We start from the raw sequence: 26505 nt of genomic DNA on the forward strand, positions 1-26505 counted from the left end.
TTTGTGACAACTCCTTGGGGGGAGAATTGTAAGTCTCCTGCTCTGTCTTACCCACATTCTTCATATATTTCATGTTATAGTAGTCTCGGATGATGACCCAGCACATGTTTGCTTTAAGAACACTGTCACAGCAGATTTGACAAAACGCAAAGAAGGTACTGATGTGAGATTTCTAAAATAGCTACAGTACTCAACCCAAGGTTTAAGGATCTGAAGTGCCATCCAAAAATCTGAGGGGGATGAGGTATGGAGCATGCTTTTAGAAGTCTTAAAAGAGCAACACTCTAATGTGGAAACTACAGAACCCAAACCACCAAAAAAATCAACCTTCTGCTGGTTGCATCAGACTCAGATGATGAAAATGAACATGCATCAGTCCACACTGCTTTGGATCGTTATCAAGCAGAACTCATCATCAGCATGGACACATGTCCTCTGGAATGGTGGCTGAAGCATGAAGGGACATATTTACATGCCAGATGCGCTTAAGATTCATATCTCGCAATGCCAGCTACAACAGTGCCATGCGAATGCCTGGTCTCACTTTCAGGTGACATTGTAAACAAGAAGCTGCAAATTGTAATCAGCCTTGTTTGTCTGAGTGATTGGCTGACCAAGAAGTAAGACTGAGTGGACTCGTAGGCTCTAAAGCAGGGATCAGCAACCTTTGGGCATCCCGGCCTGGCCTGCCAGTGGATTTCTTTGATGGGCTGCGTGCCAAAGGTTGCCAATCCCTGCTCTCAAGTTTTACATCATTTTGTTTTTGAATGAAGGGTTTTTTGTACATAATTTTACATTTGTAAATTCAACTTTCATGATAAAGAGATTGCATTACGGTACTGGTATGAGGTTAATTGAAAAACACTATTTCTTTTGTTTTTTTACAGTGCAAATATTTGTAATCAAAAATATAAAGTGAGCACTGTACACTTTGTATTCTGTGTTGTAATTAAAATATATTTGTCAAGGTCAGGCTTGACAAAGCCCTGGGCTGGGATGATTTAATTGGGGATCGGTCCTGCTTTGAGCAGGGGATTGGACTAGATGACCTCCTGAGGTCCCTTCCAACCTTGATATTCTATGATTCTATGAAAATGTAGTAAGCATCCAAAAATATTTAAAATAAATGGTATTCTATTGTTTTTTAATTGCTTGACAACCCTAATTAAAACCAAGGTTTTCAATCAATTAGTTGCTGTACAGAGACTGCACCATAATTAACACTGACTAATCTATTGTTAATGGTTTCTGGCATAATCTTTGAGAATCTAGCTGATAAGAGGTACTAAGGACCACATTTAAAAAAAAAAAAAAGGCACCTAAAGTTACAGATAGACACTTTTGAAAATGCCAATAGGGGTGGGATCAATAGAAGTACTTAGGCGCCTATGTCCCCGTTTTGGCTGCATTGAGAATCACTGAACTCCTACCAAACCCTGTAGGTGCCTAAACTCTGTTGGCACATATGTTTTTCAGGGTAAAAGTTCCCTCAGCACCCATGTTATTGCCTCTGCAGATGAACAGTGCTGCCTCTCTCTAGGCATCCACACATCTATCTCCTGCCTAAGGCCCAGAGCGATCCATGAACCAGCAGAAGATGGGCATAAGTAGCCTTATGATTAATTTGGATGCACAATGTACTTGTCACCAATAAAAGATTCATTCATGCCCAGCTCAGGCAGCCTCTGAGCCAGCACTGGCCACTGCAGAAGTCATAGAAAGTCATGCAATCCGTGACAGACTCACAGCCTTAGTAATGAGTCATTCTCTCTTGCCCAGTGACTGTTCCACTATGGATAAATACCTGAATAGTGATTGGGTGAGAGAGACATGACATGTGGAAAAATTGGAAAACGTCCAGCGGAGGGCAACAAAAATGATTATGGGACTGGAACACATGACTTATGAGGAGAGGCTGAGGGAACTGGGATTGTTTAGTCTGTGGAAGAGAAGAATGAGGGGGGATTTGATAGCTGCTTTCAACTACCTGAAAGGGGGTTCCAAAGAGGATGGATCTAGACTGTTCTCAGTGGTAGGAGATGACAGAACGAGGAGTAATGGTCTCAAGTTGCAGTGGGGGAGATTTAGGTTGGATATTAGGAAAAACTTTTTCACTAGGAAGGTGGTGAAACACTGGAATGCGTTACCTAGGGAGGTGGTGGAATCTCCTTCCTTAGAAGTTTTTAAGGTCAGGCTTGACAAAGCCCTGGCTGGGATGATTTAGTTGGGGATTGGTCCTGCTTTGAGCAGGGGGTTGGACTAGATGACCTCCTGAAGTCCCTTCCAACCCTGATATTCTATGATTTTATGAAAAACCCCTTTATTCACATTAAAAAAAAATCACATTTAAAAACCTATTTAAAATGTTATAAAGTTACAATACATACACAAAAATAGGAATAAAGTAAAACACAACATTAAATATGGATCACTAAAGCACTGTCACCACCAAGTTCACTCAAAATATTGTTAACACGTCAATGAAAAAGTTTGCAAGTCAAGTCCATTTATAAAGGTCTGATCAATCTGCAGCCAGGCCACAGTCAGTGTGTGGAACAGCCCTACCACATCACACCCCTCTACCCTAGCTACTCTGTTCTGGTGAGATTCAAAGCTGCCAATTTCGCCTCACTCAGCAAAAAGATAGGCAGGAAGACAGCCAACTGCCAGCACTGTATCTCACTTCCAGAGCAAATAGGAGTGTGGAGAAAACCAGTCCCAACCTGAAAAGCTGCAAAAACAAAAGAACAAAAAAAAAACCAAAACAAAAAAAAACAAAAAAACCACCAAATGGGGGCAACAGAGGTGAAAATGGAACACCATGTCTGAAGCCAAACAAAAGGGGCACTGTGCAGACACCTCAAGGGTAATATAGTTCACAAAACAATTAGTTGCTATGACAATATGCATATGCACTCCACTGTAAGTCACCAGAGCACCTAGGAAGAGGCTTGTACAATGTCCTCCAGGCCAGGGACAGTGTCACTCAGAAACATAAGCATCATCCAGGCTGTCTCAGGGAGATCAGAGAGGGTCGGTTGGCTGGCCTGGGATGACGGATCCTCCTCACTCCCCTCCAGGAGGTGTCGGGAGGGGACCATGGCACAATTCCACACATGCCATAGAGCTGCTTCTTGATCATGGTTGCAAAAAGTTTACCAAATTTTGAAGGCAACAATCTACCTGGATGCATAAGGTTCTCATCCACGGAAGAGAAGCAACTAGTGAAGGCAACACAGGATTCTCCCCTGGAAGAACAATCCCTGCAAAGACTTTCTGCAAATACTGATCAGCCCCGTGAGGCAGCAATATCTGGACTTCAGCGAGGACCTTATCCAAAAAAACAAAAACAAAAAAACCCACCACAGACTGGATTCTAGTCTGAACAGCAAGAGCTGTTGCCAATTTCCAGCTTGACCAACTGGGAACAATTAGGTGGGACATCTTGGTCAACCTGGCCTGGAAAAAGACCATTATAGAATGGAGGCAAATTAAGGCCCTGTAATCAATCAGGTCCAACAAAAATAGGTGAGGGTCAAGCCCATCCCCAGCACAATGAAGGAGAGAGAAGGCAAGGAATTTTCTGGCCAGCAGGGAGTCAGAGTACAACAACTGCTGAACAGACCAAAGGGAAAAGGCTGCTACCCTGCTGACTAAGGCCACATCTACACTTACAGCTGTGCCGTGGTAAGATTGCTCATGTAGCTGTGTTGTGCCCACAGGAGAGAGCTCTCCTGTCGACATAATAAAACCAGCTCAATGAGTGGCGGTAGCTAAGTTGGTGGGAGAGCATCTCCCTCTGACATAGCACTGTGCACATGAGTGCGTATGCCAGGTGTGACGCACTCCATATGATTTTATGAAAATATGCTAATGAGTGTGAATATAATATAACTGGAATATGCTTCATGCAAAAGGTCTCTTGTAAGGTATCATTAGAAAGCTTATAATCTACTGAGTGTGGTCATCCTATTTGTGTAAATGTATCCGAAACTAGAAATATGAAATATAACTCTGAGGTCCTATTGTAATTATGCAAAGTGTAGGCCATTAATGATGGTTTGGAATCTTGATGGCTCCCATGAACTAGGACAATTGGTTGTAAATGGCTCTGTTTACTTGCAAGCCTTCCTGTGAGTCAGGCCAGGAAGAATGAAGGCTTGGGGTCTCACAGGACATGTGACCATGTCACCTGGTACTGGAATCCATCTTAAACCTGGTGCTTTTCCATTTAGAAGGAGGGATGGGGACCCAGAGAGACAGAAAAGATTCCTGCCTTGTGCCAAAGCTATATAAGCGGGTGGAACAGAACAAAGGAGGTTCCAGTCATGAGAAATCTCCTAGTTACCACCTGAGCTGGAGCTAACAAGAACTGTACCTGGGAAAGGGTTGGGCCCAGACTAGGAAGGAGTCCAGTCTGTGAAAGAAGCTTACTGGAACATCTCTGAGGGTAAGATTTTATCTGTGATCAGTTTCTTAATGTTTTGGGCTTAGACTTGCATGTTTTGTTTTATTTTTCTTAGTAACTTACTTTGTTCTGTCTGTTATTACTTGGAACCGCTTAAATCCTACTTGTTATATTTAATAAAATCACTTTTGCTTATTAACCCAAAGTAATTAATACTTGGGGCAGCAAACAGCTGTGCATCTCTCGCTCTATCAGTGTTATAGAGGGCAGACAATTTATGAGTTTTCCCAGTATAAAGCTTATACAGAGTAAAACAGATTTATTTGGGGTTTGAATCCCATTGGGAGCTGGGTGTCGGGGTGCTGGAGACAGGAGCACTTGCTAGGCCATTTTCAGTTAAGTCTGCAGCTTTGGGGCATGTGGTTCAGACTCTGGGTCTGTGCTGGAGCAGACTGGCATGTCTGGCTCAACAAGGCAGGGTTCTGAAGTCCCAAGCTGGCAGGGAAAACGGGCTCGGGGTAGTCTCAGCACATCAAGTGAGAGTCCTAAGGGGGTTTCTGTGACCCAACGTGTCACACCACGAAAACTTATGTTGCTCAGGGGTGTGTTTTTTCACACCCGAGCGACAAAAATTTTGCTGACAAATGCTAGTATAGACATGGCCTTAATCAATGAGCCCCTGAGCCCCCTCATCTATGGCAGGAACAGTAAAGCAGGGTGCAATAAATGGTAACGATTTTTTAAAAATGGTTAATATGCCTCTAAATCTGATCCAAGATGCCTGACACACTAGCCAGTGCCACAACATTGAGGCCACATGGTTGTTAGCAATCAGAGCCACCCCCTAAAAAGAGAATCTAGGAAGGAGCCAGTGTCACTTTTGCAGGGGACCTTGCACCTTTTCCTCAGCCCTCTCCCAGTTCTATAACATATGTTGTTCGGATCTGAAAGAGAGACACCCCCCAATCCCAGAGGTGCCACATTGCACTTGTTGGGGCAACAAAGCAGTGCTGCTATGTTGCCAAGAGCTCAGCAAGACTGACTTGCTCTTAGCCCAGTTAATGCAGGCAGAAGATGCATGTTCAGACACTTGTAAGCAAGCACAACGTGCTGACACATTACTGTCAGACATGATAAATGGAGATATCAGCATAGGCTGAAAGACAAATCAGGAAAGCATCCAGCACCCCTGCCACAGAGAAGCCAGTCAGGCAGCTTCTTAGGAGGTGCGGGAAGAGGCTCCAAGCTCAGAGCCTACAACATCGCAGACAGAGGGCACCCCTCACGAATGCCTCTGTGAACTGGGAAGCAGCAGCTAAGACCCCCACTAATCTTTAGGATGCTAAAAAACCTTATGGTACAATAAATATATGAAGAGAACAAAAGCTTTCAAGGTTTTTAAAAGATAACTGTGGTTAACTGTGGTTCCTAGTCCACTGAAATAAGCCCCACATCCAGATCCCAAAGTTTGCTAACAGTAAAATCACAAATTAAAGTTATACAAATTATAAAAAAAAAGAAAATAGAGCACCTGGGAATAAACTATTTTTGATCAGGGTGTATCAGAGTCCAGCTCCTTCAGTTGGTTAGCTAAGGCACTGGATAAAATCCTAGAACAGAGAAGGAAAATAGGCCTCCAGTTCCATAAATCACTTTTTTTGTGCAGCAGGAGGATACCTGCCCTTCGGCTACTGAGGCAGCTCTTTTTCCTTCATACACTCCAGCACCACTGGAAAGAAGTCATGTCTGATAAGATGCCAGAGATGCTTATAGAATTCAGATGGCAGCTTATCAGTAGCTGAGCTCTTGCTTGCAGAGAGCTGCTGGACGGCAACAGAGAGTTCCTGCAATGACAGCAGGTGGCCAGGCACCACTTTTCCTCATCGGTCAGATGGGTAACTTTTAGTGCAGCTCCTCCATTGCTGTACAAGGAATACTGTACAAGGAAATAGCTGCTTTCCGGATCTCATCAGGGTTAGCTGTCAATGACCATCCCGCAACTGGAGGTGAAAAAAAAAAAATCTGTCAATGGTCCATAGTCTTCTCCAACCCCCAAAAGAACCTTTTAAGAGTATCAGTTTCATGCAGCTGAGTAAAACAGGCCCAAACCACAGCTGCTTGCACCTTCTCTTCCAACAAGCACCCCAGGAGCCAGTACTTCTCAGTTAAGGCTTGGTGAATCTGTACCAAGTTTCCCACATCAAGATTGCCATGAAGGCCCAAGATGTCTCATTCCAGGGCTTGATGCAAGGACTGCATGGCAGGCTGTACTTCTGGCAAAACAGTTAGATCTGAACAATTCTGACATCTCAGCACTGTCTAAAGGACTTATACAGCAGCTTTTGCTGATGTCAGCACTCCCAAAACTCAGCAAACATCTACATGAAATGCAAGTCCTTAAACAATTTGGTATTAAGCGCCAGTGGGAAACACATGCAGGAAGAGGGAGAGATATTGATGATCAGACAAGTGAGTGGGTGTTGGATCATATTAAAGAAGTTCTGTATTAAAATCACAAATGAGTTTGATTCCCCATAGTTTAAATTCCAGGATATTACTAATTAAGAGGACTCTTGGTTTTTGGTACTGTTTCTCTCCCTCTATGTGTGAAACTTGCAAGCTGCTAATTGTGTTAGTACATTCTAAGACAGAGTCTGTTCTCAAAGCAATTCACAGAGAGAGAGACTCAAAGCAATACTCTAACAACAGAAACAGCACCCAGAGACTCCCCGCCCTTTTGTTGTATTAACAATTGTGATTAAAATAGAGATAGAGGATGTATGTGGATGGATGCTTGGTGTGGATAATAACTGAATGATCAGGGAGGTGCCAGCCTAAGAATCCAGTGTCCATCGGCTGAAGAAGGCATCAAGTGGAAATAACCAGAGGGGACATCCCCCCCCCTCCCGGAGGGCAGACTGGAATCCACCCAACAGCCTCAAGAATGGGAGAACCAAAGAACAAGATAACATCTTGGAGCCGTCAGGAATGTGCTATCTGCTGATTGATTCAGCAACAGCATGAAGCAGCAATTCCCATAGACTGGCATAGGAAGAAATTCCTATAAAAATAGACTACAAAAACTGAGAACTTTGGGGTCTGATTCTGCAAACCAACTTTCAGGAGCATCAGATGAGCATCTGACAAGGCCCTGCTCCCTCCTCATGTCCAGGCCACCTGGCCAGTGGCTTGACATGAGCAACTCTAAGGCTGGTAACTATGATAACAACCTTGCAGAACCTGTGTGTGTGTGTTTGTATGAATGAATGTGTGAATAAATATGAGATTGAATGGAATGTTATAGCTATAACTAACTGCTTACTATGATTCTTTCTGTATTCACAATAAATGTGGTATTTTGCCTTTTTCCCTTTAATAAGATCCTGCTGGTTTTTATTTTATTGGTATAACATGGGAAACATGGAGAACAGAACAAACATATTCAAACTGGCCTTCATGGTATAAAAGCAACCCAGTCTAGACCCGGAGTTATGGTTGTGAGTAACCTTTAGCCAAGAGTACCGCCCAATAGTGGGATGAGAGAATCTCCGAACATCTACTATCCTAAAGGTCTGCAGGAGACAATACAGTTCCCTGGCTCACTGAGGGTGTGGCTCCTCGTGGTTCCCATCTAAAACATAATTTACAGTTTAATTGAAATCCCCTACCAGAACAGTAACATCAGGGTCACAGCTAAGCATGTCATAGGCAAGTGTCTACAAAAAGGAGGCATGGTCTCACCCCAGGGTGGGAGGCATACACAGTAAAAAGATGGGGAGGGGTACGAAACAGTCCCAACATATATCTCCACCTGGAGGAGCCAGCCCTGTACAGTGTCTTTCAGAGGGGATCTGTGCCCTTGCACCTGGAAAAAGAGAACAGCTACCCTTGCAGTGACATTGGAGCCATGGCTCAAGAAAGCTTCCCCTTCCCTCAACCAGTTCTCTTGATTATCATGGGCTGAGTGAGTCTCTTGCAAAAGGACAACTGCAGCCCATTTTGGGCTGAGAAATTCAAAGAGTTGTGCACTTTTATGACCATCCTGGCATCCATTAATATTTAGAAGTTGATCTGCATCATAGAGACTAGAAGGAGAGAACCAAGGAGCAGAGAGAAACAATGGAAAGTAGAAATACTTTGGAAAAAAAGCCACAGGGAAGCCCATAGGTGCCAACTTTTACTTTTCCCCAGGGATGCTCCACCCCCACTCTACCCCAAGGCCCCACCCCCACTCCACCCCTTCCCCCAAGGCCCTACCCTCGCTCCACCTCCCTCCCCCAAGGCCCTACCCTCGCTCCACCTCTTCCCGCTCCCACTCTGCCCCCTCCCCAAGGCTTCTGCCCACCCTCCACTCACTGGTCTTCACCCTCCCCCAAACCCCTCCCAAGCCGCCAAACAGCTGTTTGGCAGTGCCCTTGATTAGCTGATCGAGGGTGCTACCGAACAGCTGTGGATGGTGGGTGCCAAGCACCCATTATTTTTTCCCCATAAATCCATCTCATCTGTGTGTTCATACCCCCATCTGTAGAGCAAGCAGAGACAGGTTCTAGAAAGAAGTGCTCCTCAGCCTCCAGGACTTGCTTCTCTCTAGGCACAAATGACAGAGTCACAACAGAGGCGTTCTCTGGGGGTGCTGCTCCCTGGATAATGGCAGACCACATAAGGCATGGGGCAGGGATAAAATCTGGCAGTGCAGATGTAGGCTCTGTCTCCTGCTGGTCCCTTGATGTCCCAGCCTCCTACCCAGCTACCCTGGGATCCCACATTCTTACCAGATACCCCAGAGCCAGTAGTACATAGGTAGAAACCCCTCAAGTGACCAGGGTCACCACACAAGAAATATTTAAGGTTTTCAGAGATAGCAAACACTGTATTATCCACCACATCCATGAGGTCCTTTACTTCCAGTTTCAAGGGCTGTTCAGGGTTATTGAAAACCACGTAAACCTGGCACCAGAATGACATAACATGCCTCACATTTGGGTTCTTGCAGCTTAATGAATCATCCCTGAACAGCAGAAACTGCCTTCTCATAACATGGGAGAGCAGACATTTGTGTCTCATTGTGAAGGGGGGAATTGGAAAAGACCTCTTTCAGTAGCAGAAGTAAACAAGGGTAAAACTGGAAAAGAAAACTCCTTGCCCCAGAGCCCCTTCTGTACCAAACAATTCACAAACTGCTCCTGGGCCAGGAAAAATCATCCCTATAGATTTGCTCATTTGAGAGTCAGATTTATATTAGCACAGCCAATAACTTTGCTTACATTCAGCAACACATCCTCCACAGCTTGAGAGACAGCAGGTACACACTGAACCCCATGCTTGCAAATCACTAAACCCACCTGAAGTGGACCCCATGAAGAAGCCCAACACACTTCCCTCCTCCCCAAAGAAAAACAGGAGAGAAACAGCAATTAACAAAACAAGACAAACACAAACACAGCTAGTATACAGCACATACCAAAGATAGCCTCACTCTCAGCCAGTCCCACAATCCAGAGAGACTGACTCTGTCGTCTAGTGGTGAGAGCACCCACCTGGGAAGTCAGAGACCCCGGGTCTAGTCCCCCTGCTCCAACCACTCTTTATTTATCCAGTGTGTAACAGCTTCAACAGGAGAGATTGAGGGAGCCCCAGATCAGAATATTTCATAGCTCAGTGACTGGAAAACTCTGAGAGGTGGTAGATCCCTGTTTAAATCCTCTCTTCCCCTCTGGCAGAGCAGGGTGGGACAGGGAGGCAATTCACCCTGGGTCTCCTATGCCCAGATGGGTCCTGTAACCACTGGGCAAAAAGTTGTTAGATGAGGAGTAGCACCACCACTTCCTCCAGCCATTTTGTGTGGAGCAAGGCAGGCACCCAATTCATTCCCACAAGAAACACTTTAGGCACGTAAGCTATCTGACTCTAGGCGGCTAGTTCCTGTTTGTGAATCACTAAGCAGAGCTAGGCGTCTCCCTGCAGCCTGGATTTAGGAGTCTATCCCTTTATCAGCAACTCTCATTGGCTAGGTTCGGTGGCTACATGTCTAGCTTGCTGGCTTTTGTGGATCATAGTCTAAGATTCCTACCTGTCCTCATTCATTGTATAGGGAGTCTAGGCACCTAACTTGGCTTTGTGGATTGCCATGTGTTCCTGGATTCTCTAGGTTCCATGATACTCAGCATTGCAACACCTATGTCCCATTTGTGGATCCCACTCTAGGCACCTATCTGTATCTTTAGGCACCTGAATACCTTTTTTTGAAATCTATCCCTAAACGAATAAAGAGTGAAAAACAATGCAATTACAATGCTGCCAGTGTACTTTTCTGGTAACTCAGGACTGAATACAAGCACAATAGTTGCAAATTAAACAATCTGAGATGCAGTAGTTAAATCACTCAGGATTCTGTACTACACTGTAACCTAAATTATCAGATCAATTATTCTTAAATCTCTGTGATCCAAATTTGGATCATGCCCTCCAACATCTATTACATAAATTGAAACTTCTGTTGATTATCTGAAAATTTATTTATCCAAACAGACTCAATCTCTTTTGAGATTTGAATAGCTGAGTCTGTACTGTATAGGACAAGGGTGGCCAACCTGTGGCTCCGGAGCTGCATGTGGCTCTTCAGAAGTTAATATTGCGGCTCCTTGCATAGGTGCTGACTCTGGGTCTGGAGCTACAGATGCTAACTTTCCAATGTGCCGGGTGGTGCTCACTCCCCCTGCTCTGCCCCCACTCCATCCCTTCCCCCAAGCCTGCCATGCCCTCACTCCTCCCTGTCCTTCTCCCCCCCCCCCCCGGCCCCGGAGCCTCCTGCGCATGCGAAACAGCTGATTGCGGCAAGTGGGAGGCGCTGACTGGTGGGGCTGCCGGTGGGTGGGAGGCACTGGGGGCTGGAGCTGATGGGGGGCTGCTGACATATTACTGTGGCTCTTTGGCAATGTACATTGGTAAATTCTGGATCCTTCTCAGGCTCAGGTTGGCCACCCTGGTATAGGATTTCCAGCAGAATAGATATACGTATAGTCAGAGGCAAATGCTGCTACTTCATCTCATCATTCATTCTCATTTGTTTTCTGTGATTAATTTCAGCTTTTTATTCCTTATCGCTTCACTAGCATGTTTCACTTCCGATGCATCATTCAATCTCACATAAGCCCCAGTGAGAATTTCATCCCTTGTGCATTCACTCCTTTATTGTTGAAATACCTTCATCGCCTCAAGACCAACGTGTGAGTTCACAGGGGGAAAAAAAAAGGAATAAGAATTGAAAACATTAAACGAGTAGTTACTAGAAAGTTTTCCCTCAGAGTTTTTGGACTGCCACCTTTAAGTGAGGTAAGTCCCTTTTAAATCGATACAAGCCACGCAATTTTTTTGGCAAGCTAAGGAAAAAGAAAAATGTGGTTTCTTTCCTAATCCTAATAGTATTTTTCACATGTAGCTCCCTTTTCACTAGCATTACACTTTTCTTTATGCAACTTGCAATGCAACGTAACTAGACGCCCATTTTAAGTTTCTTCGCCAAAAGTAATGTGCTTTCAGTAAACAGGTGCAGAGAAGGCTTAAATGTGATCAGAGAACATCCCTCTATTCTCAGCATCTTTCAACCTCCTGTAATTTAGACCATCAAGGAACTGATTTGCTGATTTTAAGTGGCAGCTATAAGGAATTATGGTTTCTTTATAGAATTATTTTACACTGGATATCCAATTTAAAGATGAAAGAATTAACTATATGACATAATTTTGATCCCATCTGAATGGTTTGCATCCAATTACAAAACATCAGTTGTTAAACTTAAATCTCAGATATTGAATTACCTATTAATGGGAGGTTGGAGTTGGGAACTGTATTGCTTGAAGGATTTGTGATGGGATGAGATACTCTTCCCTCTAAGGCCCTGATTCAGAATAGCACTTATGCACATTGTTACAGGGAAACCCTGACATAGGCATTCTTCTGCAGCCAACCTCAGCAGCACAAACATGACCTACCTCAGTTTCCCCTTCATCAGCCTGTACAAAGAATATTGCATGTCTCAGCAATAAATTCAAACCCTTTGATTTGCATAGATAGCCATAGTCCACAAATCCCTCTTGGTAAAAACAGTTCTTTCCAAAACACTAAAGTAAAACAAAATTACAATGCAGCAGCTCTTCAATCCCATTCAAAGGTCACCATTCTCAGACCACCCACAAGTTATTAACTATTCTGTCCCAGGGCCATGTTAGGGGGCTTATTCCTTCACCCGCTTCCTTCCCTGGTCCTTCTCGCATGAACAGAGAGCAACAATACCCGAAGTCCAAAGGTGCAAACAATTCGATGTTTACTGGGGTGAACTTCCAGCAAGCATGATTCCAGTTTCCTTCCTTAGTATCTTCCTTCCCAGCTCTGACAACACAGAGCCTTACACCTGTGTCCCTGTTCCCATTCCTGCCCTTAGCCAAACATGATTCCAATTTCCCCAGCCCCATTCCCTGTTCCCATTTCCCCTTTTAGCACAACATGATTCCAATTTCCTTACCCCCATTCCCTGTTCCCATTTCCCCCACCCGCATGCCCACCCCCACCCCCCTACTTCCTGATTGACTGCAGACTATATAGTAAAACTTGAGTTCTGCTTTGCTATACCTTAACCAATCATTTTCCTGAAATTTAACTAACCAATCCTAACATATTGTAACATGATTATTTAACCAATTATATCCCACCACCTTAAACAGTTTACACCCAGCAAAATTAATTATACAGTAGACAGAAACAATCACCGAAACAGACAGAGATTATACAGACAAACAATAGCAAAGTGGGAACTATAATGACAAAACAATACAGAAGTGAGGATTTCACATCCAAGCTATTGATAAGTGAGTTCTTGCCAGACAGGATGCTATCAAACTAAGTTAGTTTCCTTTTACATTTTCTAGGCACTTCCCATTCTCTGGAGGTGATAGGCATTATCAGAACAGGATTGTATTCCTAACAGCCCAATAGCACCTTATTTCAATGTGACTAGTTTGGAATGTGAGGATGTGACCGTTCAATTCCCAGCTTATGGCTGCCTCTGTTGCTTAGCCAAAGGCCTTAGCCTAAGAACAGGGCCTCAGACTGTCACAGTAAGAGAAGGCCCTTACACCGGCAGACAGTGATTTTGATTCTTTCTTTTGTACCTCTATAACTAGCCAAGTGATAAGAATACACCTAAATTCTTAAAGTAAGGGCCTTTACAGACAGGCCTGAATATCTATATCCTAACAGGCCACACCCTCCAACCTATCTACCTGAGAGTTCCAGGAGTCACATCTCTCCCATGAGCTGTCTCCTGAAGCCCCATGTCAGATCTCCCACAAGAGGACTCTCTGCAGCATCGCACCCTCAGCCTTCTTGCCTGTAAGTCCTACCCCACACGATGCTCCCTCTGGAGTCAACCCCCATCTTCTAGGCTATGGTTTCGCTGACCATGCTGGTTCTTCCCCACATTCTTAGAGGCCTCTACACAAGCCTTCCTGCAACACAGCAGCATTCCCAAGATCTAGCCTATCCTCCTAACATTTTCCCTCAGAACTCATCACAAGCAGCTCACAGTTACTGTTGTCCTTCAAGACTTCTGGCAGCTCTTTCTTTCTCACTGCTGTTCTCAAGTATCTCAACTACCTTACTTGATTCTCTCATGGTTTGTTCACAGGGAGCCCCTTTATATGGTCCAGGTGCCTTCTCTTAAGCCCAATTGGGAGACAGCTGACCAGCCACAGATGCACTGGACCCCACTCCATCTTAAAGGGAGCAGTCACAGAGTGATACACATGCTTAACTTTAAGTCTGGACTTAAGTTTCAGTGACTTCAGTGGGACTTAAGCATGTGCTTAATTGCTTTCCTGAACAGGGATGCTTTCCTGAATTGGCCCTAAATCACCTGTTCAAATCAAGCCCAGTTTGGTGCTGACTAGAAGTTATTACCATCTGATGGCCTTTGGTAGCTTATGTTATGCTGTCAGTTGGATGGCATAGAGACCACCAAACCTGTTATGTACCTCTGTGATGTTCTGTCCTGAGCCAAATCAAATCTGGCACTTTATGAAGTAGAATGCCTGTGAGGGATAGATAGCTTTTGATGCCATCCAATTGTGTTTTCGCTCTTCTGGGGTGGCAGGCGAGGGAGATGCTCTTTTCCATCCTGCTTTAACTGGGTCAAAGTCAAAGATGATTCTCACAGGGAAGTTGGTAGGCATTTGGAGCAGATGATTGGAGATGATATCACTGTAGGGAACACTGGGGGACCACTGAGTGTGCGGGACCTGTTTAGTTAGAACATGGATCTCTTCCTTTGATTTTAATTTGTACCATTTGATGTCTTCCATCATTTGGAGACGCTTCAGCTGAATTGTGTCTAATTTCTTTTCAGTCTTGACTGTGAGGGGCCATGTAGTAGCCTCAGTCCATTTCCTACTGGAGACCGAGTGATACAACAGAACTATCACTACATTAGGCAGCAAATTAACCTTTTTTGCAGTCTCAGCAAATGTAAGATGCCAATGACTGTAGAAGCCATGGAACCTAAACTGCCTCCACCCTTTGAGTAGACCCTCCAGAACAGGGCTGAGTGGGGAAACAACTGATCTGTGGATAAACAGGTACTATGAGGCACCTTCCAGACAATTATTCTCGTCAGAAAAAAGCACATGTACTTTATTGTTGCCTCTAGATACATTCTAGTCAATACTAGAAACATACAACAATTAAACAATTTAAAATAACTGCAATTTGTACAGGCTACATATCCTAAATAATTAACTCTAATTTTAGTCTTAGCAATGAAATTGGATCTTTGAAAGTTAGTTAAGTGGCTTTGATATCAAAATGAAAGATGAGAGTATCCTGTGGCTTTAGAAATTCCAAATGTGTAAACTTTCCCTCTACTTTAGGAACAGCCTGTGAAAAGAGACAAAGCAAATGCTGACATCATCTGAGCTACATTTGTTCAAGACCACATATTTCTATTTATGGTATACTCATTCCAGTTGAAATCCAGGATTGTTTGTCACAGTCATGTAATCACAGTGGTAAATACATTTAAAAAAAATAATGAATTATAATTTTTGCCTTCTCAGTGTGAGGTTAATTAGGGTCAACTGAGGACACCATGAGCCTGCTCCTATTGCAATCGATGGCAAAAGTTCTATTATTTTCCACGAGAGCAGGCTCAGGCCCTATGTCTAATTAAGAATATGTGCATTTGTACAGAACATCTACTTAAAAGCTCCTACAGTCACTTTGGAATTACAACCCAAATGGAATTTTAAGAATGAAGTCCTACTTTCCAGTGGATTACTGTACTGCTCTTTTCCAGTTAAAAGAAACGTCTTGTTTAGAAGATTGTGCAGATCTGCTAGTTACATAGATTTTTTACATTGTCACACTTTTTAACAGCTGTAACGACCTCCATCACATACTTCCTGGCAGTTAATCCCCCCCAGAAAATAACTGTATCAACAATTATTGCTTAAATTAAGACTTTTTTTTAACCTCTGTGATGTGTCTCTCTTGTTACCGCCTTTTCTTTTTGACACTTGAGCAGACTAAATTCCATTTTATTCAGCACAGATGAACTGATCTGACCTTTTAATATGATTTCTGAGGTTGGAGATTGTTGGGTCTGAAAACTAGGTTCTATTCTGCTCATGTATGACATTCCTTTTTTTGTGTCCTCCATGAAAACAAAGCTGGAAGATTTCACAGGCCAACAACTGTATTTTATATCTATTGGACATTACTTATGGCACACAGATAAGAGCATCCATTTATATTACACCTATATCTCCTTCACTGAATTTATTTCATTGGCTTGAGCCAAATAAAAATAATAAGACTGAATCCAAAAGAATATGGGTTTTTAGCCCTTCCAAATGACAAAACCTCACCAATGGATGGCATTATAGTCTTTTCAGAACTATATTGAATATGCTGAGTGTCTGTGGTCTCTTGGAAAAAATATTTTCCCTCTCTTTTTAAAGGGATTCAAAGTCAATATTTACAATTTCTTCTCACACTGCAATTTGCTCGAAGAGGAGTTAGATTAACTGAAAGAGAAGTATGATGGGGCAAGCGAATCATGAAGTATGCTATGCAGCATGTCTAGGTCCTTAAATGTTTCTCTTTTTCTGAAGAGAGCAAAACTAACTCCTTTGGACTTTTAAGTAGCTTCTCTTCCTTTTAGTTTGTTGTTCCTAAGTTTATAATGTGATGGTTCCCGCTGTCCACCGACCTTTGGAGAACTATCCTTCTGTGACAAACTCATGAACCTGCTTACTATGATTATTATGTTTTGAGGGAGTGGAAGGTTTTTTTGTTTGTTTTTTTAAAACATTTTAGACAGATTTTCATTATGTTACAAATGATAAAATCTAAGCTATTACTATTTTTTCCTGTTTATTGGTTTTGTCTAGTTAAAAATAACTCAGAAGAAAGGGACTCACTCTGTCACTTTTCATGTACTCTGAACACAATCAGTCTGAACTGTTCCCCACTTCTGAGTCAGATTGTCTGCGCATGTGTGTTTCTACATTTGTTATTTTGTTTTTTCCTTTTTGATTGATTGAAACCTCTCTGGCACCCACTATGCCAGCTCTGGTTACATTGCTGCTAGTGGATACGTAGCTACAGTATCATCTTTCAAAGGAAGGCAACTGTTGTCTCATAATTTAAGAATAAACTAGACTTGTGCCATAAGTTGTCTTTTTACATTAAAAAACAGTTTAAAAGAATTATGACTTATTTATCCATAAAAACTACCATTTTCCATCAACCATGCAGGAAGTAAGAGAAATCAGGACAAAGAAACATCTTATGTACTGGAATCAACGTCGGGGGAAAACAAACAAAGCACTGAACTGTGAATGCTGATGTAGATAAGTCTTTCAAGTTTGGGGTAAATGTAGTTTTATTTTCACTTAGGCCTCATTCCTGCAAAGACTTACACACATGAATAATTCCATTGAATCAATTGATTTACTCATGTGCACACAGGTAAGTCTTTGTACGATCAAGACCTTATGCCTCAATTCAGAAAAAACAGCGAAGACCATGCATCCTTCCTAAATAGGGACCTTAATTTGTATTTTATTATTCTATTGTCATATCATGGCCCCAGTCCTACACCAAAGTCTATGTGAGTTTTGCCATTGTCTTCAATAGAGCACAAATAGGCTCCATGTGCAGGAATTCACTCACAAGATGTGAGTCCAATGCCATTGAAGGTAGTTACAAAATCAGGCTGAATTTGAGTCTGAATTTGGCCCTCTGTATTTCAGTGTATGGTGTCTTTTTTGCTTAGGTTTTCTTGATGATGATTTTGAAATGCTAGTAAATATCATTATGTCTATTTTACGAGGTATTCATGATTACCAAGAAAATCTATCTTCTACAATCTGCTAGAAAGAAAGATGAGTGTGATACAAACACTTTATAGCATTAATAATTGTTCTACAAGGCAAGAGAAACTCTTATGGGATGAAAAGATGAGAGAAATCTGTTAAAGAAGTTCAGAGAGATACAGCACCATACACACAGTAGGGTATGTTTAATTATGGCACGGAGGGCATTTATTGCTGAGACTGTATGCACCAAGGAATTGTGAAACTAATGATCAGATTATACTAAATTATATGCTTGGAAAATTGTAACAGATTTTTAGGTAACACATCAACAGAAATTATACAGACTTGTCTGGAGAAATATTAAAGACATTTTCAAAATTAGTTCAGATAAATTAAGTAACCAGGTGAAAGCATGGGTTCTGGTACTATAAAGCTTCATGTCTGATTATTTTGTAAAGATTTTATCCTTTTTCTATGCTTATTATATTGCTGCATACTAATATTTATTCTTAATTTGTGTTGACGGGCAAGTAATCCCAAAATTTGTTGGGGACAGACCCACAGGCCCCAATCTTGCATTGAATTCAATGGGTTTATTCATGTGCTTAAAATTAAGCACGTGCATAAGTCTTTGCAGGATTGGGGCCTAAAATAACAGCACTAATACCTTGTGAAACATTTTCTACAGCTGGGATTCTCCCCGAAACATGGGGTTGGTTCATCCCTGGAGAAAGGCTACTGAGCTCAATGGAGTTTGTCATGGTCTTTCTCCCTCTATCACACATCCTTGGGGTGTGACATCATCTTATATTAAACCCCTTATCATACAGATCTGGGATGGAAACTCAGCTCTCTGGCTGGATTCTGCTGGAGTTTCTCTCTTCTGAGGTTCAAGAAAAAAGAAAATGAGGAACAGAAAAACAAATGAAGAAGCTCAAACATACCACAGGCTTACTTTCCTTCTGCTTCTGATAAGATGAAGTTTGGGCTAATGTCCTCGGTAGGCTACCAGAAAGTGTCTTGAGGCAATCACTGGGGGTCCAGTCCACTTTTCAATCGGGGGGACTCGGTCCATCTGTAGCATATGACCGGGTTCCATTCTCAGCCAGGCTCCTACTCTAGAGAGGGTATTACAGGTCTGTCTTCCTCCCAGAGCTCTTCCCCCCCTTCCCGTTGCCAATCTTGGGGAGTATGAATCATAGAATCATAGAATATAAGGGTTGGAAGGGACCCCAGAAGGTCATCTAGTCCAACCCCCTGCTCGAAGCAGGACCAATTCCCAGTTAAATCATCCCAGCCAAGGCTTTGTCAAGCCTGACCTTAAAAACCTCTAAGGAAGGAGATTCTACCACCTCCCTAGGTAACGCATTCCAGTGTTTCACCATCCTCTTAGTGAAAAAGTTTTTCCTAATATCCAATCTAAACCTCCCCCACTGCAGCTTGAGACCATTACTCCTCGTTCTGTCATCTGCTACCATTGAGAACAGTCTAGAGCCATCCTCTTTGGAACCCCCTTTCAGGTAGTTGAAAGCAGCTATCAAATCCCCCCTCATTCTTCTCTTCTGCAGGCTAAACAATCCCAGCTCCCTCAGCCTCTCCTCATAACTCATGTGTTCCAGACCCCTAATCATTTTTGTTGCCCTTCGCTGGACTCTCTCCAATTTATCCACATCCTTCTTGAAGTGTGGGGCCCAAAACTGGACACAGTACTCCAGATGAGGCCTCACCAATGTCGAATAGAGGGGAACGATCACGTCCCTCGATCTGCTCGCTATGCCCCTACTTATACATCCCAAAATGCCATTGGCCTTCTTGGCAACAAGGGCACACTGCTGACTCATATCCAGCTTCTCGTCCACTGTCACCCCTAGGTCCTTTTCCGCAGAACTGCTGCCTAGCCATTCGGTCCCTAGTCTGTAGCTGTGCATTGGGTTCTTCCGTCCTAAGTGCAGGACTCTGCACTTGCCCTTGTTGAACCTCATCAGATTTCTTTTGGCCCAATCCTCCAATTTGTCTAGGTCCTTCTGTATCCTATCCCTCCCCTCCAGCGTATCTACCACTCCTCCCAGTTTAGTATCATCCGCAAATTTGCTGAGAGTGCAATCCACACCATCCTCCAGATCATTTATGAAGATATTGAACAAAACCGGCCCCAGGACCGACCCTTGGGGCACTCCACTTGATACCGGCTGCCAACTAGACATGGAGCCATTGATAACTACCCGTTGAGCCCGACAATCTAGCCAGCTTTCTACCCACCTTATAGTGCATTCTTCCAGCCCATACTTCCTTAACTTGCTGACAAGAATACTGTGGGAGACCGTGTCAAAAGCTTTGCTAAAGTCAAGAAACAATACATCCACTGCTTTCCCTTCATCCACAGAACCAGTAATCTCATCATAAAAGGCGATTAGATTAGTCAGGCATGACCTTCCCTTGGTGAATCCATGCTGGCTGTTCCTGATCACTTTCCTCTCATGCAAGTGCTTCAGGATTGATTCTTTGAGGACCTGCTCCATGATTTTTCCAGGGACTGAGGTGAGGCTGACTGGCCTGTAGTTCCCAGGATCCTCCTTCTTCCCTTTTTTAAAGATTGGCACTACATTAGCCTTTTTCCAGTCATCCGGGACTTCCCCCGTTCGCCACGAGTTTTCAAAGATAATGGCCAGTGGCTCTGCAATCACAGCCGCCAATTCCTTCAGCACTCTTGGATGCAACTCGTCCGGCCCCATGGACTTGTGCACGTCCAGCTTTTCTAAATAGTCCCTAACCACCTCTATCTCCACAGAGGGCTGGCCATCTCTTCCCCATTTTGCGATGCCCAGCGCAGCAGTCTGGGAGCTGACCTTGTTAGTGAAAACAGAGGCAAAAAAAGCATTGAGTACATTAGCTTTTTCCACATCCTCTGTCACTAGGTTGCCTCCCTCATTCAGTAAGGGGCCCACACTTTCCTTGGCTTTCTTCTTGTTGCCAACATACCTGAAGAAACCCTTCTTGTTACTCTTGACATCTCTGGCTAGCTGCAGCTCTAGGTGCGATTTGGCCCTTCTGATATCATTCCTACATGCCCGAGCAATATTTTTATACTCTTCCCTGGTCATATGTCCAACCTTCCACTTCTTGTAAGCCTCTTTTTTATGTTTAAGATCCGCTAGGATTTCACCATTAAGCCAAGCTGGTCGCCTGCCATATTTACTATTCTTTCGACTCATCGGGATGGTTTGTCCCTGTAACCTCAACAGGGATTCCTTGAAATACAGCCAGCTCTCCTGGACTCCTTTCCCCTTCAAGTTAGTCCCCCAGGGGATCCTGGCCATCCGTTCCCTGAGGGAGTCGAAGTCTGCTTTCCTGAAGTCCAGGGTCCGTATCCTGCTGCTTACCTTTCTTCCCTGCGTCAGGATCCTGAACTCAACCAACTCATGGTCACTGCCTCCCAGATTCCCATCCACTTTTGCTTCCCCCACTAATTCTACCCGGTTTGTGAGCAGCAGGTCAAGAAAAGCGCCCCCCCTAGTTGGCTCCTCTAGCACTTGCACCAGGAAATTGTCCCCTACGCTTTCCAAAAACTTCCTGGATTGTCTATGCACCGCTGTATTGCTCTCCCAGCAGATATCAGGAAAATTAAAGTCACCCATGAGAATCAGGGCATGCGATCTAGTAGCTTCCGTGAGCTGCCGGAAGAAAGCCTCATCTACCTCATCCCCCTGGTCCAGTGGTCTATAGCAGACTCCCACCACTACATCACTCTTGTTGCACACACTTCTAAACTTAATCCAGAGACACTCAGGTTTTTCTGCAGTTTCGTACCGGAGCTCTGAGCAGTCATACTGCTCCCTTACATACAGTGCTACTCCCCCACCTTTTCTGCCCTGCCTGTCCTTCCTGAACAGTTTATAACCATCCATGACAGTACTCCAGTCATGTGAGTTATCCCACCAAGTCTCTGTTATTCCGATCACGTCATAGTTCCTTGACATCACCAGGACCTCCAGTTCTCCCTGCTTGTTTCCAAGGCTTTGTGCATTTGTATATAAGCATTTGAGATAACCTGTTGATCGCCCCTCATTCCCAGTATGAGGCAGGAGCCCTCCCCTCACAGACATTCCTGCCTGTGCTTCCTCCCGGTATCCCGCTTTCCCACTTACCTCAGGGCTTTGGTCTCCTTCCCCCGGTGAACCTAGTTTAAAGCCCTCCTCACTAGGTTAGCCAGCCTGCTGGCAAAGATGCTCTTCCCTCTCTTCGTAAGATGGAGCCCGTCTCTGCCCAGCACTCCTCCTTCATGGAACACCATCCCATGGTCAAAGAATCCAAAGTCTTCTCTCCGACACCACCTGCGTAGCCATTCGTTGACTTCCACGATTCGACGGTCCCTACCTAGGCCTTTTCCTTCCACGGGGAGGATGGACGAGAACACCACTTGCGCCTCCAACTCCTTTATCCTTCTTCCTAGAGCCACATAGTCCGCAGTGATCCGCTCAAGGTCATTCTTGGCAGTATCATTGGTGCCCACGTGGAGAAGCAGGAAGGGGTAGCGATCCGAGGGCTTGATGAGTCTCGGCAGTCTCTCCGTCACATCGCGAATCTTGGCCCCCGGCAAGCAGCAGACTTCTCGGTTTTCCCGGTCAGGGCGGCAGATGAGTTCCCAGCCTCCAATCTTCCATACCCAGGTAGTCATCAGCACAGGTTTAGGGCCTGGGAGACTCTGCCCTCCGGAGGAGGCCCACAGGAATCTACCCCTTCCAGGGTAGTCATAGTTCCCCAAAATGGCAAAGAAAAACAAGCTAACTAATCAAAGGCAGTATTCGCATATGGCAAGGGGCCTCCAGCAGTCTGTAATAGTTCAGCACAAGGCAGGGGGGAACAGAAGCTTGCTGTAAATGGAGAGGGAGAGGGAGGGGAGCTACTGAAACTTGGGAGTGTGGAGAAGTAAGCTCCGGGCTGGGAAAGGACATCACAGCAGTCTTAATACCGATCCTATGGCAGTTCCTCAGCCACTGGTGCCCAGTCCTTCGCCCTTCCATCAGCAACTAGCATCCTGTATGCCAACAGCCCCCGGCCCCTCAGTCAGATGCCAGTGCCCTGTCCCTCACCTCACCAGTAGGCACACATGCTCCTGCCCCTCTCCTGGGCCAGGTGTCTCTGCCAGGACCTACAGTGGCTGGAAGGTGGGATGGAGCTGGGTCAGGGAGTCATATGACCATCCACTTCTCCCAGCCAGCTGGGAGCATACACTATGTCATCCCTGTGCAGTCCCTGCACACCTCCCTGGCTCATTCAGCGATTGCAGCTGGCTGAGTGAAAGAAAATGGACAGAGGAGAGCTCTTCCTGTTGCCCCGCAGCTGGTCTGTGCTCATGCACTGCAGCAGTCCTTTGGAATCTGCTCTAGCCGCCGCACTCCAACACATGCACACAGGGGCAGAAAAATAGCCAGGTTCTTCTCTTGCCTCCACAAGATATTGTGAGGGCAGAAAACATTGTGGTGGTTATGGGTGGGGCAGGAACAACCACAGCCCCTCCTCACCCCCGGTTTCCTGGCATTAGACTACCCCACTCTCCTGGTTCTGCACCCTCAGACAACTCATTCACAGGACTTCTAAAGCAGACATTCAGAGTTGAGCCCACCTGCTACTTCCCAGTTGGGGTCAGGAATCTCTTTATGACTTTACAAATAGTTGCTGAAGAAATAATTATGATGTCACAAAGAGGATTATGAGTTCATGTGGAGACTAACTTTTACTTTGTACAAATCCTTTCCTCACACAAATAGCCATAGTAATAAAGAATGTAGACAAATGATCAAAATATAAGAGATTTACATATAATGAGCCAGATTCCGCAGTATGCATCAGCTGGTTTGTACCACTCTGGATGGATTTATAGGTTTATGAGGTTCTTAATACAGTGTTTTCCAAAGTTTCCCATGAGGCATAAGTACACTACTGATCACAAAATCAAGGACAATTTGATTGATCTACAATTTGATGTCCAACATGAAAATGTTTGTCTTATTTATGCATTAAATAAGAAATTTGCATAGCAACTCATGAGAAAAGTTTTAAATGTCATTTTAAATGTCATGGATTCCCGCAACCATTTTTGAGTCTAGAAAGGATGGTTGAGAGCATTGTTACAGAAGGGCCTAATTCAACTTTAGTTGAAGTTAATGGAAACATTTCCACTGACTTAAATGGGTGTTGAATCAAACCCTTGGTAATTTGTCCCTTGAGGTGCCTGAAAACCAGTCATCCCAAAATCAATGTCCAAAAAATTAACTGACCTACCTTATCCTTGACCTAAGTCATCATTTCCCTTCCCCATTCTTCAGTTCTCTCCCTTCTCATCTACAGTACAGTCTCTCTAACATGTCTGAAGGGGTAATTTGCCTGATACGTAGCAGAGATGAGTTCTGCTTTCCTTTAATTATGAACAACTCCGGCTGTTTTCCATAGAGGCTTTATAGAGTTGTGCAGTGGTTTAGGTTCAGCTGGTTCATGACACCACAACAAAAAAATCTTTTTGGCTACCCATTCTCTCTCTCAAGACTCTTATGGCCTGATCCAGCTACAGCTGAAACTTTACTGAAAGATTCCCATTGATTTCAATAGGACTTGGACCAGCGTTTATTTCTGTTTATAATGCCATATTTACAACACAAGACCCAACACAAACCAGTCTGTCTTGCCAGAAATCAAACAGAAAGTGCCTCAGCCTGGGCTACTGCCTTTGGGCCCAACCCTGCAAACCTTTATGCACCAAGGTGTACCATTAAGTATTCACCTTTTGACTGACATTTTCTAACTTATTAAATCTGAAATGTGTTTAATTTGATATTTATATTAAGAGCTGTGAAGAAGATGATTTATAAAGAGATTTATAAAGAGCTGTGAAGAAGATGGCAGAAAGATACAGAAAGAAGATGGCAGAAAGATACAAGGCAGAAAAAGATTTTGAATAGCCAATGGGGTATCCTGGGTGGATCAAAAGGACTACTCATCCACAAAGAAATTAGCAAAGGATTGTACGGAATGCGCTCCCCTCGTTGCACACCTCCAGTAATGGAGATGCTACATAAGAAGAAGAAATGGAAGTCTATTATTGGGGTAAATATTCTGCACAGTGGGCTGAATTTAGCCATGTGACTGACTAATGCTAACACTGTAGGGTGAACAGCTGAATGCTTACCTCACTGCATTAAGCTGAACAAGGAGTGACATCGGTGAATGTTATGTGCGCTGAATCGTGCAATACCATAAGCACTGCACTCTGTGCAGGGGCATGTTCACCTCTGAAACTCCCCAAATTCTTATTCTTTCTTAATCTCATTGCAGTTGTTCTTCCTCTTCAACTCTGTCTCACCTGCTTCTGAAGTTTTACTTGAGTGTGAATTCACTTATTGAAGTTTCAAGATGCCATAGTTACAGAGTGTAAAAATATTTTGGTTTTGTGAGTGACTAGTAGTGCTTGTGTAATGGTTTATGTCCTTTTAATTTGGTAGCACTGTCCTATTTTGGATGGCATATCACACCTACTAGGGTCCCCTCCAATGGCTCAGCCAATGGAATTATTCTTTTAATTTAATAGTTAGAAGCCCAGGTTTTTGTAGTCAGGAGTAAGGGCTTACCTCCTTGGTCATGATGTCACCCAAACTGCAAAATATCACTCTCTTTCTTTTCAAATTTTCTCAATTCTTTTGTGCTTTTTTTTGACATTTTCCTCTTGTTGTGTTGGGACTATTCAACCTATTAGCAACTGGGGGACGGGGAGAGAGGAATTTCTACTTAGGAGGGCTATGGTGGTTCAGGAACTGGAAAGGTGGGAATGAAGTTGTTTGCTGGAGAGGTTGTAGTAAGGTTGGCAACTTGGGGAGTCAGGTTACTCATCAGAGATGGGGACCTGGTCAGGTTGCTCCTGAGAGGATGGGGTGTGCAATACTCATGAATCCCATGACTAGTATTGCACTCTCACTTCTTCACAAATCCATGAATACAGAGATGTTGAACTGTGACTGTGTAGGTCCTTAGTCATTATTTCTATTCCTTTTACATACAGTTGGTGGGCTGCCAACAATGTTAGTTGCATATGTAGCTGTGAAATATTGCAATGGCTCAGCAGAATAGAACTGGCAAAATACAGGTAGTGACATATAGCAATCATCATAATTCCAGATGTGAAGTGGTTTGCTTAGGAGAGTGAGGCATTTGGTAGGTCTTTTGAAAGAGCCAAGATTTGTCATGGTGGTGAGAGGTACAAGGAGTTTGGCAGAAGATAACAGAATTAAGGCTCCTATTACTCCTCCCTTGTAGCTTTATATCCCTTGAAGACTTTCTGGGGTCTCATCAAAGAGAGTGATCTCAGACAGCAGACTATGATTTCCGATTTGATTAGTAAGTCTCTTTCTCTCTCTGTAGATAGATGTAGCATGTGTTAAAAATTAGTGGCCGCTTCAGATTCCACAGCAAGGTTCCAGGGCACTGAAATGATTTTTCCATAATGCTGCTGCTGCAAGGTTTGAGCGGCTGCAGATTCTTTCCTGTTGACGTTTCCCCCAGGCTTGGCAAAGCTGCCGAGCAGACCGCTCTCCTGTTACCAGCTCCCAACCTGCCACCTCCCCGCGCTCCCCCTGCCGTCCCGTTCCCAATCCCCCTGCTCCCCGGCGCTGCCCTCTCTCCAGCAGGTGCCCACGCTGCACCTCCCGCAGCTGCACCCACCCCCGCCTGCCAGCGTCT

General features: G+C 44.0%; 1 long non-coding RNA gene across 1 annotated transcript; it reads right to left on the minus strand.

Moving 5' to 3' along the window:
• Window positions 1-909: 909 nt before the first annotated feature.
• LOC142073017 (uncharacterized) lies at window positions 910-26390 on the minus strand. Its single transcript, XR_012669696.1, has 3 exons — window positions 24962-26390; window positions 8925-9048; window positions 910-6408 (listed from the first exon to the last, which is right to left on the minus strand). It is a non-coding gene; the product is annotated as an uncharacterized LOC142073017 (long non-coding RNA).
• Between the last annotated feature and the right edge of the window lie 115 nt (window positions 26391-26505).

Source organism: Caretta caretta, chromosome 8, assembly GCF_965140235.1.
Source record: "Caretta caretta isolate rCarCar2 chromosome 8, rCarCar1.hap1, whole genome shotgun sequence".
NCBI lineage: Eukaryota > Metazoa > Chordata > Testudines > Cheloniidae > Caretta > Caretta caretta.